The sequence below is a fragment of the Lemur catta genome, chromosome X, assembly GCF_020740605.2.
Source record: "Lemur catta isolate mLemCat1 chromosome X, mLemCat1.pri, whole genome shotgun sequence".
Classification (NCBI taxonomy): Eukaryota; Metazoa; Chordata; class Mammalia; order Primates; family Lemuridae; genus Lemur; species Lemur catta.
Window position 1 is genome coordinate 10,410,124 of NC_059155.1, and position 14,874 is coordinate 10,424,997.

Consider the following 14,874-nt stretch of genomic DNA (forward strand, 5'->3'; position numbering starts at 1 on the left):
CAGGGTGGTCTTAAACTTCTGGCTTCAAGTGACCCTCCCACCTCAACCTCCCCAAGTGCTGGGATTACAGGCAGGAGCCACCATGTCTGCCCTTGTATGTTTTTTATTCTTTTAAATTTGATAAGGTGTGTTTTGTTCTCCAGAATGTGGTCTATAGTGGTGAATATTCTATGTGAGCTTGAGAAGAATGTGTATTTTGCAGTTGTTGGATGCATTTCATTAATGTCAATTTGAGCGAGTTGATTGATTATGCTGTTCAGATGTACTACATCCATACTGATTTTCTGCATGCTTGATCTAGCAGTTGTTGAGAGAGTTTTATGTAGTCTCCAAATATAATAGTGGATTGTCTATTTCTGTTTTTAGCTCTATCAGTTTTGCTTCACATTTTTGATGCTTTATTGTTAGGTCAATATGCATTAAGGCTTGTTATGTCTTCTTGGATAATTGACCCCTTTATCATACACAATGCCTATCTTTATTCCCAATAATTTTCCTTGTTTTTCAAAATTTCATATGCTTTGTCTGAAATTAATAACTAGTCCAGCTTTCTTTTCATTAGTGTGTATCTTTTGTCATTCCTTAACTTTTAACCTGAGTTTCCATATTTAAAGTGGGTTTCTTATAGACAATATTTAGTGAGGTCCTGTTTCTTTGTTTTTGTTTTTTTTTTTTTTGTGAGACAGAGTCTCATTCTGTCACCCAGGCTAGAGTGCTGTGGTGTCAGCCTAGCTCACAGCAACCTCAAACTCCTGGGCTCAAGCGATCCTCCTGCCTCAGCCTCCCGAGTAGCTGGGACTACAGGCGTGCGCCACCATGCCCGGCTAGTTTTTTCTATCTATTTTTAATTGTCCAGCTAATTTCTTTCTATTTTTAGTAGAGACGGGGTCTCGCTCTTGCTCAGACTGGACTAGAACTCCTGACCTCAAAGGATTCCACTTCCCAGAGTGCTAGGATTACAGGCGTGAACCACCATGCCTGGCCAAGGTCCTGTTTTTTATTCATTTTGATCATCTATGTATTTTAATTGGTGTCTTTAAGCTAGGCACATTTACAGTGATTATTGGTATAGTTTACTATCTACCATGTTTGTTATTGTTTTCTATTCATTGCACTTGTTCTTTATTTTCCCTGTGTTTTTCAGCCTTCTCTGGTTTTAATTGAGCTTCTTGTGTGATGTCATTTCATCTCTTCTTATAGTATATCAATTTTATTTATTTTTAAGTATTTGTCATGGTTTCCCTAGAGTTTACAATACTAATCTAAATTTGCTTTCAAATAACACTATACCACTTCACTGTAGCACAAGTATCTTATAACAGAGTATTTCCTATTCTTCAGTCTCATCTACTATGTTATTGTAGCCATTCATTTCACATCTTCATATGCCATAATTTCTCAATACATTTTGTTATTATGACTTTAAAGAAATTTTTGCCTTTATAGCAGTTAAGAATAAGAAAAATAAAAGAGTTTATCTTCATTTATTCTTTCACTGACACTCTTCCTGTCTTCATGTAGATCAAAGTTTCTGACCTATAGAATTTCCTTTTCCCTAAAGAAAATATTTTAACATTCCTTGCAGGGTAAATCTATGGAAATGAATTCCCTAAGTTTTTGTTTGTCTGAACAAAGTTTTATTTCTCTTTCACTTTTGAAGGGTAATTTTGCTAAATATAGAATTTTAGATTGATGGGTTTTTTTTCCTTTTAATACCCTAAATATTTCATTCCACTCTCTTCTTGAAAGCATGGTTTATGATGAGAAGTCCACTGTAATTCTTATCTTTGTTCCTCTACAGGCAAGGTCTTTTTTGTCCTCTCATGTCTTGCAAGAATTTGTCTCTGTCTTTGGTTTTCTGAAGTTTGAATAGGATATGCCTAAAGTGTAGTTTTTTGCTATTTGTCTTTACTTGTTGTTCTCTGAGATTCCTGGATCTGGGGTTTGTTATCTGTCTTTAATTAAAAAAATTCTTGGTCATTATTACTTCAAATATTTTTTATATTTCTTCTCTTCTCCTTCTGATATTTCAATTATGTGTAAGTTACACATTTTGAAATTATTCCACAGGTTTTGGATGTTCTTTTCTTTTCATTCTTTTTTCTCTTTCCATTTCAGTTTGGGAAGCTGATATTGACATATCTTCAAGCTCATTGATTCTTCCCTTGGCTGTGCCCAGCTTGCTGATGAGCCCATCAAAAGCATCCCTCATTTCTGTTGCAGTGCTTTTGATTTCTTTGATAGAGTTTACTTTTGTATTTTCTTTTGATTCTTTATTAAAGAATCCACCTCTCTGCTTATTACCAATCTGTACGTGCACATTGCCTTGTTTTTATTAGTGCCTGTAATATATTAATCATAGTTATTTCAAATTCCTCAATAATTCCAAAATCTGTATCATATCCAATTTGGTTCTGGTGCTTGCTCCGTCTCTTCATATCGTGCATTTTTCCTCTTTAGCATGCTTTGTAAGGTTTTTTTTTTGTTGTTGTTGTTATTGAAAGCTCAACATGATATCTCAAATAATAGGAAATAAAATAAATAAGCCTTTTTTTTTAAATTTCAGCTCATCATGGGGGTATATAAGTTCAGGTTATATACATTGACCATGTCCCACCTATCCCCCTGAGTCAGAGCCTCAAGCGTGTCCATTCTCCAGACAGTGCGCCTGGCACTCACCATGTAGTCATACCTCCATCCTCTCCCCCCACCCCCCACCTCCCCGAGTCAGCACCTTCAAGCATGGCCATTCCCCAGACGGTGCGCAACGCACTCATCATGTAGGCATACATCCATCCCCTCCCCCACCCCCCATCTCAGTCTGATATCCAGTTGGTATCCTTCCCCGATGTGCATTTAGGTGATGATCAGGGAAACCAGTTTTCTGGTGAGTACATGTGATGCTTGGTTTTCCATTCTTTGGATACTTCACTTAATATAATGGGTTCCAATTCTCTCCAGGAGAACCAAAGAGATGTCGTATCATCGTTATTTCTTATAGCTGAGTAGTACTCCATGGTATACATATAAATAAGCCTTTAGTGTGCGTTTTTTATGTTAATCTGGTTAAGAGTTTGGCTTTATTTAATATTTGCAATATCTGCAGGTGTCAGAAGCTTCACATTCCTCTGATGTCCTTGTTATTGTCTCTCCTGTTTCCTTTGGGCTTTCCTAAGAACTCCTCCTTAGGAAGAGTCTACATCTTACAGCTCTTTCAGCTATACTCCATGTTTATTATATGGTAGCACTGTGGGTATGATGATAAGGTATCGGAGAACAGAAGTATTATAAAGTCTTTTTTTCTTAAGTTATTAGTAAATATTTTATTTTTTATTTTAATTTTTTTGGAAAATTATAATCATATATAATTATGGGGCACACAGTGATGTTATGAGATATATATAAAATGTGGAATGATTGAATCAAGCTAAGTAACATATCCATCACCTTAACTAATCATTTATTCCTCTTGTTGAACTGCAACTTTCTAAGCTTTGACAAATACTTTCCCCCAGCCCCCAGCCTGTTAACTACCATTCTACTCTCCACTTCTATGAGTTCAATTATGAGTAAGAACACACAGTTTTTGTCTTTCTGTGCCTGTCTTATTTCACTCAGCATAATTTCCTCTAGGTTAATCCATGTTTTCCCAAATGACAGAATGTCCTTATTTTTTTTAATGCTGAATAGTATTTCATTGTATATACCAACACATTTTCTTTATCCATTCATCCATTGATGGACACTTGGGTTGATTCCATATCTTGGCTATGGTGAACAATGCTGCAGTGAACATGGAAGTGGAGATATCTTTTGACATGCTGATCTCAAGCCCTTAGGGTATATACCCAGAAGTGGGGTTGCTGGATCATTTGGTAAGGAGTTAATATCCAAAATGTGTAAGGAACTCAAACATCTAAACAGCAAAAAAACACCCCATACAACCTGATTAAAAAATGGGCAAAAGACCTGAATGGACATTTTTTCAAAAGAAGACATACCAATGGCCAACAGATAAATGAAAAAAATGTTTAACATCACTAATCATTAGGGAAACGCAAATTAAAACCACAATGAGATATCACCTCACAACTGTCAGAATGACTAGTATCAAAAAGATGAAAGGTAAGTGTTGGTGAGAATGTGTACAAAAGGGAACCCTTGAACACAGTTGGTAGGAATGTAAATCAGCACAACCATTATGGAAAACTGTATGGATGCTCCTCAAAAAAACTAAAAAAAAATAGCATTCTATAATCTTATGATTAAATATAAATTTTTTAGTGGGCCTTTATTTCTGGGCTGTGACCTTTATAAGTGTTGTAGCTTTCTCCCTCTTAGGTAAGACAGGAAGGCCAGAGGGGATGAAGGAGGGCAAATGCTCTTTCATCAGGGGGGTAAAGTTCTGGTAAAGTCTGTTCCCTTGGAGAGTAGGTCTTGACAATGATTACTTTTCCCCTCCTGCCAGAGTCAAGATTGAATTTTTTTGGATCTTCACTGTGATAAGCTAATGGGATACCCAGAGGTAAAACCTATGTAAGTGTAGGGCACCCCTAAGACTCTTATGCTTTTGCAATGCCAAAATTAGGATTTATGTGTTCCTGCAAGTTTATAGTTCTAATGGCTTCTGCTCCAGGTTAGAAGAACTTGGCTGTGACTCTCTGGATTTTCCTGTGTCTCCAGGTCTCTGGTTAAGATCAAGAAAAGTCATTGGTTTTCAGTTTGTTTAGCTTTCTTCTTTTTGTAAGTATGGAAATGATGATTTTGAAGCTTTTTACATGTAAGAGCTAAAAACAGGAGTCAGAGTTGATTTTTTTCTCTTTATTAGGTTTTTTAGTTGATTTTCCCCCCTTTTTAAAAAAAACACAGAATAAAATTTACTATTGTAACAAATTTTAAATGTACAGTACTGTAGTGTTAACTATATGTGCATTGCTTGCAACTAATCTCTAGAATTTTTTCACCTTGCAAAACTGAAACTCTGTATCAACTGAAACACTGTAACAACTCCCCTTTTTTCCTCCCTCCAGCCCCTGGCAGTTTTCATTCTATTCTCTGTTTCTAAGTTGGATTGCTTTAGATACATTGTATAAGTGGACTCATGCTGTAATTGTCTTTTTGTGACTGGCTTATTTCACAAAACATAATATTTTCAATGTGCCTCCATGTTGTAGCATATCAAAGTTGATTTTTTAAGTCGAAAATGCCAATAGGAGGAATCAGTTTGCAACGTTAAATAGTTTAGTTATGATGTCTCATTGAGAAGTTGATTTTTTTAGCAAAGATTTAAAGGAAATGAAAAACTTAGTTAAGCAAGTGTCTGGGGAATCATTCTAGTCAAAGTGAAGAGCAAAGACCCTAAAGTGAGTGTATACTTGGCATATTTGAGGAATATCAAGGAGGCCAGTGTGGATGGAATAGAGAGATTAAAGGAGGGTAATACTAGGAGAAGAGGTCAGATAAAAACAGTGGGTAGTATAGACAGAACATGAAGGTCCTTGTGGGTAAAGGCATTTGTGGGTAATTGTAAAGACTTTGTGTTTTCCTCTGAGCTAAATGTGAATCTACTGGAATGTTTTTGAGCAGAAGAGTTAGTTACACAATGTAATTTGCATTATAAAAATATTACTCTGGAATATGCAGTAAAAATAGGCTGTATATGTGGCTGGGGGTGAGTGGATAAAGGTGAAAGGAGGAGGAGTTAGTTGGGAGGCTATTATAGTAACCCAGAAAGAGACAGTGGTTGTTTGGACCGGGTGGTAGCAGTGTAGGTTGTGAGAAATAGTTCAATTCTGTATATATTTTGAAGTTAGAGCCACAGAATTTGCTGATGAATTAGATATGGGCTGTGAAAAAAAAAAGAAGCCAATGATTAGCTTCATGGTTTGGATTTTCTATGAACTATGATGAGGAAGTCTACAGGTGGACCTAGTATCAGGTAGATGATTAAGAATCCCATTTGAGGCTGGTCCGAAGGTAGTGAGTTATCTCACTTGATTGTTCACAGTCAGTTACAGATTGAACTCCTTGTTCTACTACTTTCCCCCCTCCTCACTACTGCACTTGACTAGTCTTTAAAAAAAATAAATAAATAAATAAATGAATGAATCCCATTTGGGCCAGACATGGTAGCTCACACTTATAATCCTAGCACTTTGGGAAGTTGAAGCAGGAGGATCACTTGAGGCCAAGAGTTTGAGGTTGCAGCGAGCTTTGATGCCACTGCACTTTAGCCTGGACAATATAGTAAGACCCTGTCTCAAAGAAACAAAACAAATAAACAAAACCCGCAAAGCAACAAAAAGAATTCCATTGGGTAAGCTGGGTTGAGATGTATAAAAGGCATCCAAGCAGAGATGTCAAGGAAGCAGTTGGATATACAAATCCAGAGTTTGGGAGAGTAGTGTGGTGAAGATATAAATTTTGTTGTGTTCAGCACATGGAAGGTATTTAAAGCCATGTAACTAGATATAAATAGAGTATAAACAGAGAAGAGGAACAGGGAATGAACCCATATTAACAGTTTAGGGAGAACAGGAGGAACTAGTAAGGACAGTGAGAAGGAGCAATCAATGAGGTTGGGGAAAAGTCATGATAATGCCATGTCCTGGAAATCAAGCAAAAACTGTTTATCAAAGAGAACATAGTAATCAACTGTGTTAAATGCTGTTGCTAGGTCGATTCATATGAAGATTGAGAATTTAATAGAATTTAGCCTCATAGAGGCCATTGGTGACCTTTATGAAAACAGTTTTAGTGAAGTGATAAAAGAGAAAGTGTGGAATAGTTTTCTGGGAGAATGGCTTTTCTGTTTCTTGTTAGGGTAACAGAAGAACGGGCAAGGTCTTCAATGTCCTGGAACTAGCAAAGGACATCACAGGAAGCCTAAATATACTGAATTTTAGAGAGCAATGATCCTTTCATGGGTGAGCAGAGAGCCATGGCAGTTTCCATATATGAAGGCAGGTGGCTGCTATAGGGAAAGGAGAATGAAGGATCAGGCCTTCCACAGATGAAGAGGTTTTGCCAAGACAAGGAGAAATGGGCAAGATCTTAAACAACAGCATAGACTGTAATGATATATTGCAAACTGGACAAGTCCCAGATGTGAAAAGAAATTGTTGGTTCAATAATTCATTTCCCTAACACATCTTGAATATTTGTGCAGGTGATGTTAGTGGAAGACCTGCTAGAAGACACAAAAAAATGAACACTAATTAAATTCCTACAGTGCTTGAATTTTGGGCTGTGCAAATCTGGATCCAAAAGGAAACCAGAAATATTAGAAACTATAGCCTAAACCCCTCATAAATCCAATACTGACAAAATCAAAATAGTGGAAGTGGTGCAAGATTTGGGAATTGGCCTCATCATAGATTAACTCAATTTAGTTAAAGGTGTAGCTATCCCCACCTTCAACTCTAAGAAGAATCTTAATGATCATCCCCTTAATCTAACCTATTGACTAGTGGTCAGTAAAATACAGCCAATGGGCCAAATCCAGCTTTCCACTTGTTTTCATAAATAAAGTTTCACTGGAACATAGCCACATTCATTCATTTATGTATTATCTGTGGCTGTGTTTTCACTGCAATGGCAGAGTTGAGAAGTTGCAACAGAGACCATATGGCCCACAAAGCCTAAAATATTTACTATCTGGCCCTTTGTGAACTATGTGGTCTCATATGAATGACCTCAAATTCTACCTTAAAAACTAGAAACAAGAAGAAAACATTAACCTCAAATTAAGCAGAAAAAAGAAAGATCAGAGAGACATTCTATAATAAAGACATCTGCACCCGAATGTTTATGGCAACACATTCAGTATTGCAAGGATGTGGAAACAACCTAAGTGCCCATAAACTCATGAGTGGATTATTAAAATTTGGTATATGTATACAATGGAATATTACTCAATTATAAGAAACAACAGTGATCTAGAACCACTTATATTTTCCTGGACTGAGCTTGAGCCCATTATCCAAAGTGAGGTATCACAAGACCGGAAGACTAGGCTCCATATGTACTCGCCATCAAATTGGCACTGACTGATCAACACTATGGTGCTCACGTGGTAGTAATATTCTCCAGGGATTAGGGGGTTGGGGGGGTAAACTCACAACTAATGGACGCGGTGAGCATTGTAGAGGGGAAGGGCATGCCTCTAATCCTTGCTTGAGTGAGGCAAAGACATAAAATGTAACCAAAATGTTTGTACCCTCATAATATCCTGAAATAAAAATAAATAAAAAAACAAGAAACAATGGAAAAATTAACGAAAATAAAAGCTGGTTCTTTAAGATACTTTTAGTCAGATTGATCGAGAATGAAAGAGAGAAGACAGAAATTACCAATAACAGTAATGAGAGAGGTGACATCATTGGAGAGTCTAGAATTATTAAAAAGCTCCCTCAGAATAAAATAGAGTGCTTAAAGAGCCTACATGATGGTTAAATTTTATGTGTCAAGTTGGCTAGGTTATGGTGCCCAGTTGTTTGTTCAAACATTAGTCTAAATGTTGTTATTTTTAGGTATTTTAAAAATGTGACCAACATTTACAACCAGTTGACTTTAAGTAAAGATTACCCACAATAATGTGGGTGAGCCTCATTCAATCAGTTGAAGGCTTTAAGAGAAAACCTGAGGTATCCCAGAAAAGAAAGAATTTGGCCTCAAGACTCCAACATTAACTCTTGCCTAAGTTTCTAGCCCCACATTCTTGTGATCCAATTCCTTAAAATTGCTCTATAGATATATTAATAGACATAGATATCTATTTAGATATAGATATCTATGGTTATATCTATGGTTATATAGATCTATCTATAATGTATTTAAAGGGCTGAAAGAAAAAAATCCAACCTAGAATTCTACATCCCGTGAAACTATCTTTCAAAAATGAAGGTGAAATAAAAATATTTTAGATAAAATGAAGCTGAAGAGTATCTGTCACCTGCAGTCTTGTATTAAAAGAAGGGCTAAAGGAAATGCTAAAAATATGTTCTTCAGCCTGAAGTGAAATAGATCAAGATAGAAACTTGGACTTACAAGAACTTTATAAACCAAACATAATGACAAAGTATTTCAAGGTTTATAACATATGTAGAAATAAAAAGTATAGTACCAATTGTGAAAAGGATGAAAGTGAAATAACTAAAAGTATACTTCTGTAAGGTTCAAACATTTGTATTTAACACATTGACTGCCACGCTAGAAAACAAAAATTTTTCCCTGGGGCCATGGTGTTTTATTAAAACAAAATTATCCTTTCTAATTGTCATTTTTTTATTGTTTTCTGTGCATGAGTTATATGCAACACAATTCACATTTTTAGAATTAAATTGCCAAAATTAACTGTAACAATAAGAACATCAACAGGTAAGATTTTCACGAACCAACTGCAGGGTTGGCCCCAGGGGCAAAACTAGCCTAAGTTAAATACAACTCACATTCATTGTGTTAAAGTGGTATAATATTATTTCAAGATATACTGTCAAAAGATAAAGATGCATATTTAGGTCCCTAGAGCAAACATTAAAAAATAAAGCAAACAGGTAGAGCTAAAAAAGAAAAAAAAAAAGAAAAAGAAAAACAAAAGAAAAACCAGATAAGGCAAAATTAAAAGTAAAAAAAAATCTTGATTAGTCCAAACTAAGGCAGGAAAAAAAGCAATAGAAGAGAAAAACAAAACGGGAAAAACAAAAAACAATTAACAAAATGGTAGACTTAAATAGAACCACATTGATAATTACATTAATGTTAATGGATTAAATACTCTAATTAAAAGGTAGGTATCATCAGAGTGAATAATAAAGCAAGATACAACTCAATGTTACCTTTAAGAAACACAGTTTAAATAAAAATTAAAAATATAGGAGTAAAAAAGAATATGCTACACAAATAATTATAGGAAGGCTGAAGTGCCTATATTAGTATCAGACAAAATAGACTTCAAGACCAGAGATATTAACAGACCTAGAGAAAGACATTTTATAATGATAAAAAACACATTTATCAGAAATACATAGTACTCCTAAACGTGTATGTACCTATTAACCCAGCTTAAAAATATAAGAAGGAAAAATTGTTTGAACTAAAGTGAGAAATAAGCAAATTCATGATCATATGTGAAAATTTTAACCATATTCTTTAAGTAATTGATAGAAAACATAGACAAGAAATAGTAAGATACATAAAAGAATTAAACAACACTATTAATAATCATAGCCTAATTGTCATTATTTGAACGGTACACAAGACAATAGCAGAATACATATTCTTTGAAAGGACACATGAAATCTTTACCAAGGAAGACAATGTGCTGTTCCACAAAACAATCTTCAATAAATTCAAGGGGACTGAAATAATGCAGTATGTATTTTCTGATTACTTTACAACTGAGTTAGAAATGAATGATAAAAATCTATCTAGAAAATACCCAAATATTTGCAAATTACTCAAAACACTTTAAACCACCATGGGTCAAAAAGGAAATCAAAAGAGAAATTAGAAAATATTTCAAACTGAATAAAAATAAAACTAAACACAGCAAAAATGTTTGTAATGCCACAAAATCAGTACTCAGGGGAAATTTATACCTTTAAATGCTTATCTTAGAGAAGAAATGAATCTCAGTGAACTGAGATTACACTTTAAAAATCTAAAAAAAAGACTGAGTTAAACCAAAGTAAAGAAAATGGAAGGAATTGTATAATAAAGAGCAGAAATCAGGGAAATAGAAAATATAGAGAAAATCAACAAAGTTAAAAATTGTCTATTTGGAAAAATTTATAAAATCAATAAATTCCTAACAAGACTTATCAAGGAAAAAAGGAGAGAAAACACAAATCATCAATATCAAAGATAAAAGAGGAGACAGCACGTCAGATCCTATAGGCATAAAAAGAATAATAAGGGAATTTATAAGAAACATTATGCTAGTATGTTCAAAATTTAGATGAAATAGACAAATTCCTTCAAAGATACAACTTACCAAAACTTACAGAAGAAATAGAATATCAATGCATTTTTTGAGGCCAGCATAACCTTGATACCAAAACCTGATAAGGACATTGAAAGGGAAAAAAATCTTAAGACAAATATCCCTCATGAACATAGATACAAACCCCTTATCAAAATATTAGCAAATGGAATCCAGAAATATATAAAAAGCATCATACATCATTGATTTTATCACTGGCATGTAAGGTTGGTTGACATTTAAAAATAATTTAATATAAGTGATCACATAAACAAAAAAGTGGGACAATAACATTACCCTTTCAATAGATTCAAAAACAGTACTTGATAAAAAATCAATATTTATTCATGAAAACACTAGAAAGGACCTTTCTCAATTCAATAAAGGGCATGTGTAAAAATCCTATACTCAATGTTAGACATAATAGTGAAATAGTAAATGATTTCCCCTTAAGATTAAGAATAGGGCTAGAATATCCTCTATTGATACATTTATTCATTATTATAATGGAGATTATAACAAGTGCAACAAGGCAAGAAAAAGAAGTAAAAGACAAAAATTGAAAAGGAAATAGAAAACTCTCTTTATTCAACAATCGCATGATTTAGTCAAAGGAACTTCCCAAGGGGGAAAAAAAACCTGCTACAACTAAAAAATGAGTTTCCCAGGTCACAGAATTTTGTGGTCAATATATATAAATAAATTGTATTTCCACATAATAGCAACAAACAATTCAAAATGAAAAAAAGTACCATATGCCATTCCCAACAAGATCTCTAAACATCAAATGTCTAGGAATAAATTTAACAGCATGATAAAGACTTCTACATTAGCACCTACAAAACATTGCTAATAAAAATTTTTAAATGACCTCATTAAATAGAAAGATATGCCATGTACATGGATTGGAAGACTATTATTAAGATGTCTATTCTTTCTAAATTGATCTGTAGAGTCAGTCCAATATCAATGAAAATACCAGTTGGCTTTTTAATAGAAATCAATACACTGACCCTTAAGTTTACATGGAAATTCAGAACACAGAATAGAAAAATTATTTATGTAAAAAACATTAGAGGACTTATATTACCTGGTTTGAAGACCTAAGATAAAGCTACAGGAATCAAGAGGGCATGGTATTGGCTTAAGGATAGATGAATGGATCAATGGAATAGAATAGAATGTCCAGATACAAACTCATGTTTACACAGTCACATGATTTCCAACAAATAGTGCTGAAACAACTGGATAACTCAATGGAAAATAAAATGAACCTTGGCCCTTTCCTCAAACCATGTACAAAAACTAATTAAATAGGGATCACAGAATTAAATGTCATAGCTTATACAACAAATCGTCTAGAAGAAGGTCAGGGCAAAGAGCTCTTAGGTCGGTTTTGCTCAAACCACAAAAGAAAAAATAAATTGGGCTTCATAAAAATTAAAAACATTACACACACACACACACACACACACACACACACACACACATCCTGAGTACTTCATTAATCATCAGGGAATTTTTTTTTTTTTTTTTTTGGAGACAGAGTCTCGCCCTTTTGCCCGGGCTAGAGTGAGTGCCGTGGCGTCAGCCTAGCTCACAGCAACCTCAAACTCCTGGGCTCAAGTGATCCTCCTGCCTCAGCCTCCCGAGTAGCTGGGACTACAGGCATGCGCCACCATGCCCGGCTAATTTTTTCTATATATATTTTTAATTGGCCAGATAATTTCTTTCTATTTTTTAGTAGAGACGGAGTCTTGCTCTTGCTCAGGCTGGTCTCGAACTCCTGACCTCTAGCGATCCTCCCGCCTCGGGCTCCCAGAGTGCTAGGATCACAGGTGTGAGCGACCGTGCCTGGCCAATCATCAGGGAAATTTAAAATAAAACCAAAACGAGACAATTTTTCACACTCACTAAAATAACTACAATTAAAAAGACTGACATCACTCAATGTTGGCAAGGATGTGGAGCTAATGTAACTCATGTATTGACTGTGGGATGTAAAACAGTACAGCTGCTTTGGGAAACAGTTTGACAGTTTCTCATAAAGTTAAACATATACTTAACATATGACCCAACAATTCCACTTCTAAGTATTTACCCTACAGAAATAAAAACCTATATCCACAACAAGACTTGTACAAGAATTTTAGTAGCAGTTTTGAAGCATAGTAGCCCCATACTAAGGAAAAAAAACCCAATGTCCATGAATAGGGAAATGAATAAATAATGGTATATTCATACAATGGAATACTACTCAGCAATAGAAGGAATACGGTAGTAGATGCGAACAACAATATGATAGATTTCAAAAACATTAATTTGAGCGCTTGATTACCTTCTATTCATCCTGTCAGTGAGGGATGGAGTCATGCCCTAAGGTTCTGGGAATAGCCAAACACAGGACACCTGACACTCAACAGATGTGTTTGACAGCAGTTTAATTAGTCATATATACTCACATCCTAGGGGAGGAGGACACCATATACTATACAGGGCAACATGGGGGTTGCATGTGGGAGCAGAGTGGACCAGAATGGGCTGTGGAAGGGAGGCTTTTTAGTACGAGGAGGACGGGGTAACCGCTGGTACTCATGGAAGGGTCTGATTGGCTTGTTTGAATAGTTTTACAGGCTGGCAAGTAAATGAAACCCTTTAGATTGAACACTGGGTGGGGTGCAGCTGTTCCAGCTGATGGGAGGACTAGCCAGGTGGGGAGCTTTTCCTGCTTGAGTGAGGAGCACACCTGGTTAGAGCAAGGGAACTCACAGCTAAGCTTTTGGAGCCACGTGAGGCTCAAAAACGTCAAGGCATCACATGGAATTTAGGCTTTACAACACAGAGCGAAAGAAGCTAGACATAAAAGAATCTGTCTATGGACTATTGAGTCCGTTTACATTTAATTTAAGGACAGATTAAACTAATCTATGGTTGTACAAATGGAAACAATATATGCTTGAGGTAAGGATGGAAAGGGACATGAGGAAATTTTCTGGATCGATGCAAGTATTTTATATCTTGATTTGAGGATGGATTTTGTGGCTGTATACACTTGTGAAAATTCACTGAACTGTACACTTTCAGTATAATTATTTCACTCTATGTAAATTCTACTAAAACGCATACACGTGTGCACAGGAGAGAGAGACAGAGAGAGATGGAGGTGCAGGAGATAGAGAATGGAATGAGGGGAATTGGAGAACTCAAGTGTTGATACATTTTTAAGTATTGCCGTGCAAGTTGAGCAAAGGAATGTGGTATAAGTTAACAGGGAAGTGAGACCAAGAAATGTTTCTTTTATGATGGAAGAAAATAGGGAATTCATGTGTTTATTGGAATGACCCACTGACATGCAAAAAGCAAAATAATTTCACAAGAGAGAGAAGGGAGAATTGTTGGGGCTCAAGGCAAAAGTAGGCAAAAGGATATGTGATCTGGTGCAAAAAAGTTGGTTTTAGAGAAGAGTAAAGAAAGTTAATCTTCGTAACAAGCAGGAAGTTACAGTATATGGGTATAGATGCTACTAAGTAGGTAACAGTAGTGATAAGAGTCTGTGGAAATTTTCCTTTAATTTTTTTTAATTTTCTCTGCAAAGTAGGAAGCAAAGTCATCAGCTGAGGGACAGTATGGGGGAAATAGTATTGGAGGTTTGAGGATAGAGAACAAGGTGTGAAATGGGAGATTTAATGGATTAGGAACAAATAATAAGATATTGCTGGCAGTGTTATCAGCCTCCTTCAAGTGTGTAGCCATTGCTTTATTATTGTGCATTTTTTCTCCTGTCATGATCAGTTCTCAGGTATAGGCATGGAAGAAAGTTGGATTTAGTCAAGGCTACAGCTTTCCTGAGTAATTGTGACAAAATGAGAGAAGAGTAAGAGAGTGACGGCATA

General features: G+C 35.4%; 1 long non-coding RNA gene across 1 annotated transcript; it reads right to left on the reverse strand.

Annotated features, from left to right (window-relative positions):
* Positions 1-3,900: 3,900 nt before the first annotated feature.
* On the reverse strand, positions 3,901-12,114 carry LOC123628331. The gene is made up of 3 exons (XR_006731606.1): positions 12,072-12,114; positions 10,994-11,060; positions 3,901-3,916 (listed from the first exon to the last, which is right to left on the reverse strand). It is a non-coding gene; the product is annotated as an uncharacterized LOC123628331 (long non-coding RNA).
* Positions 12,115-14,874: the final 2,760 nt, after the last annotated feature.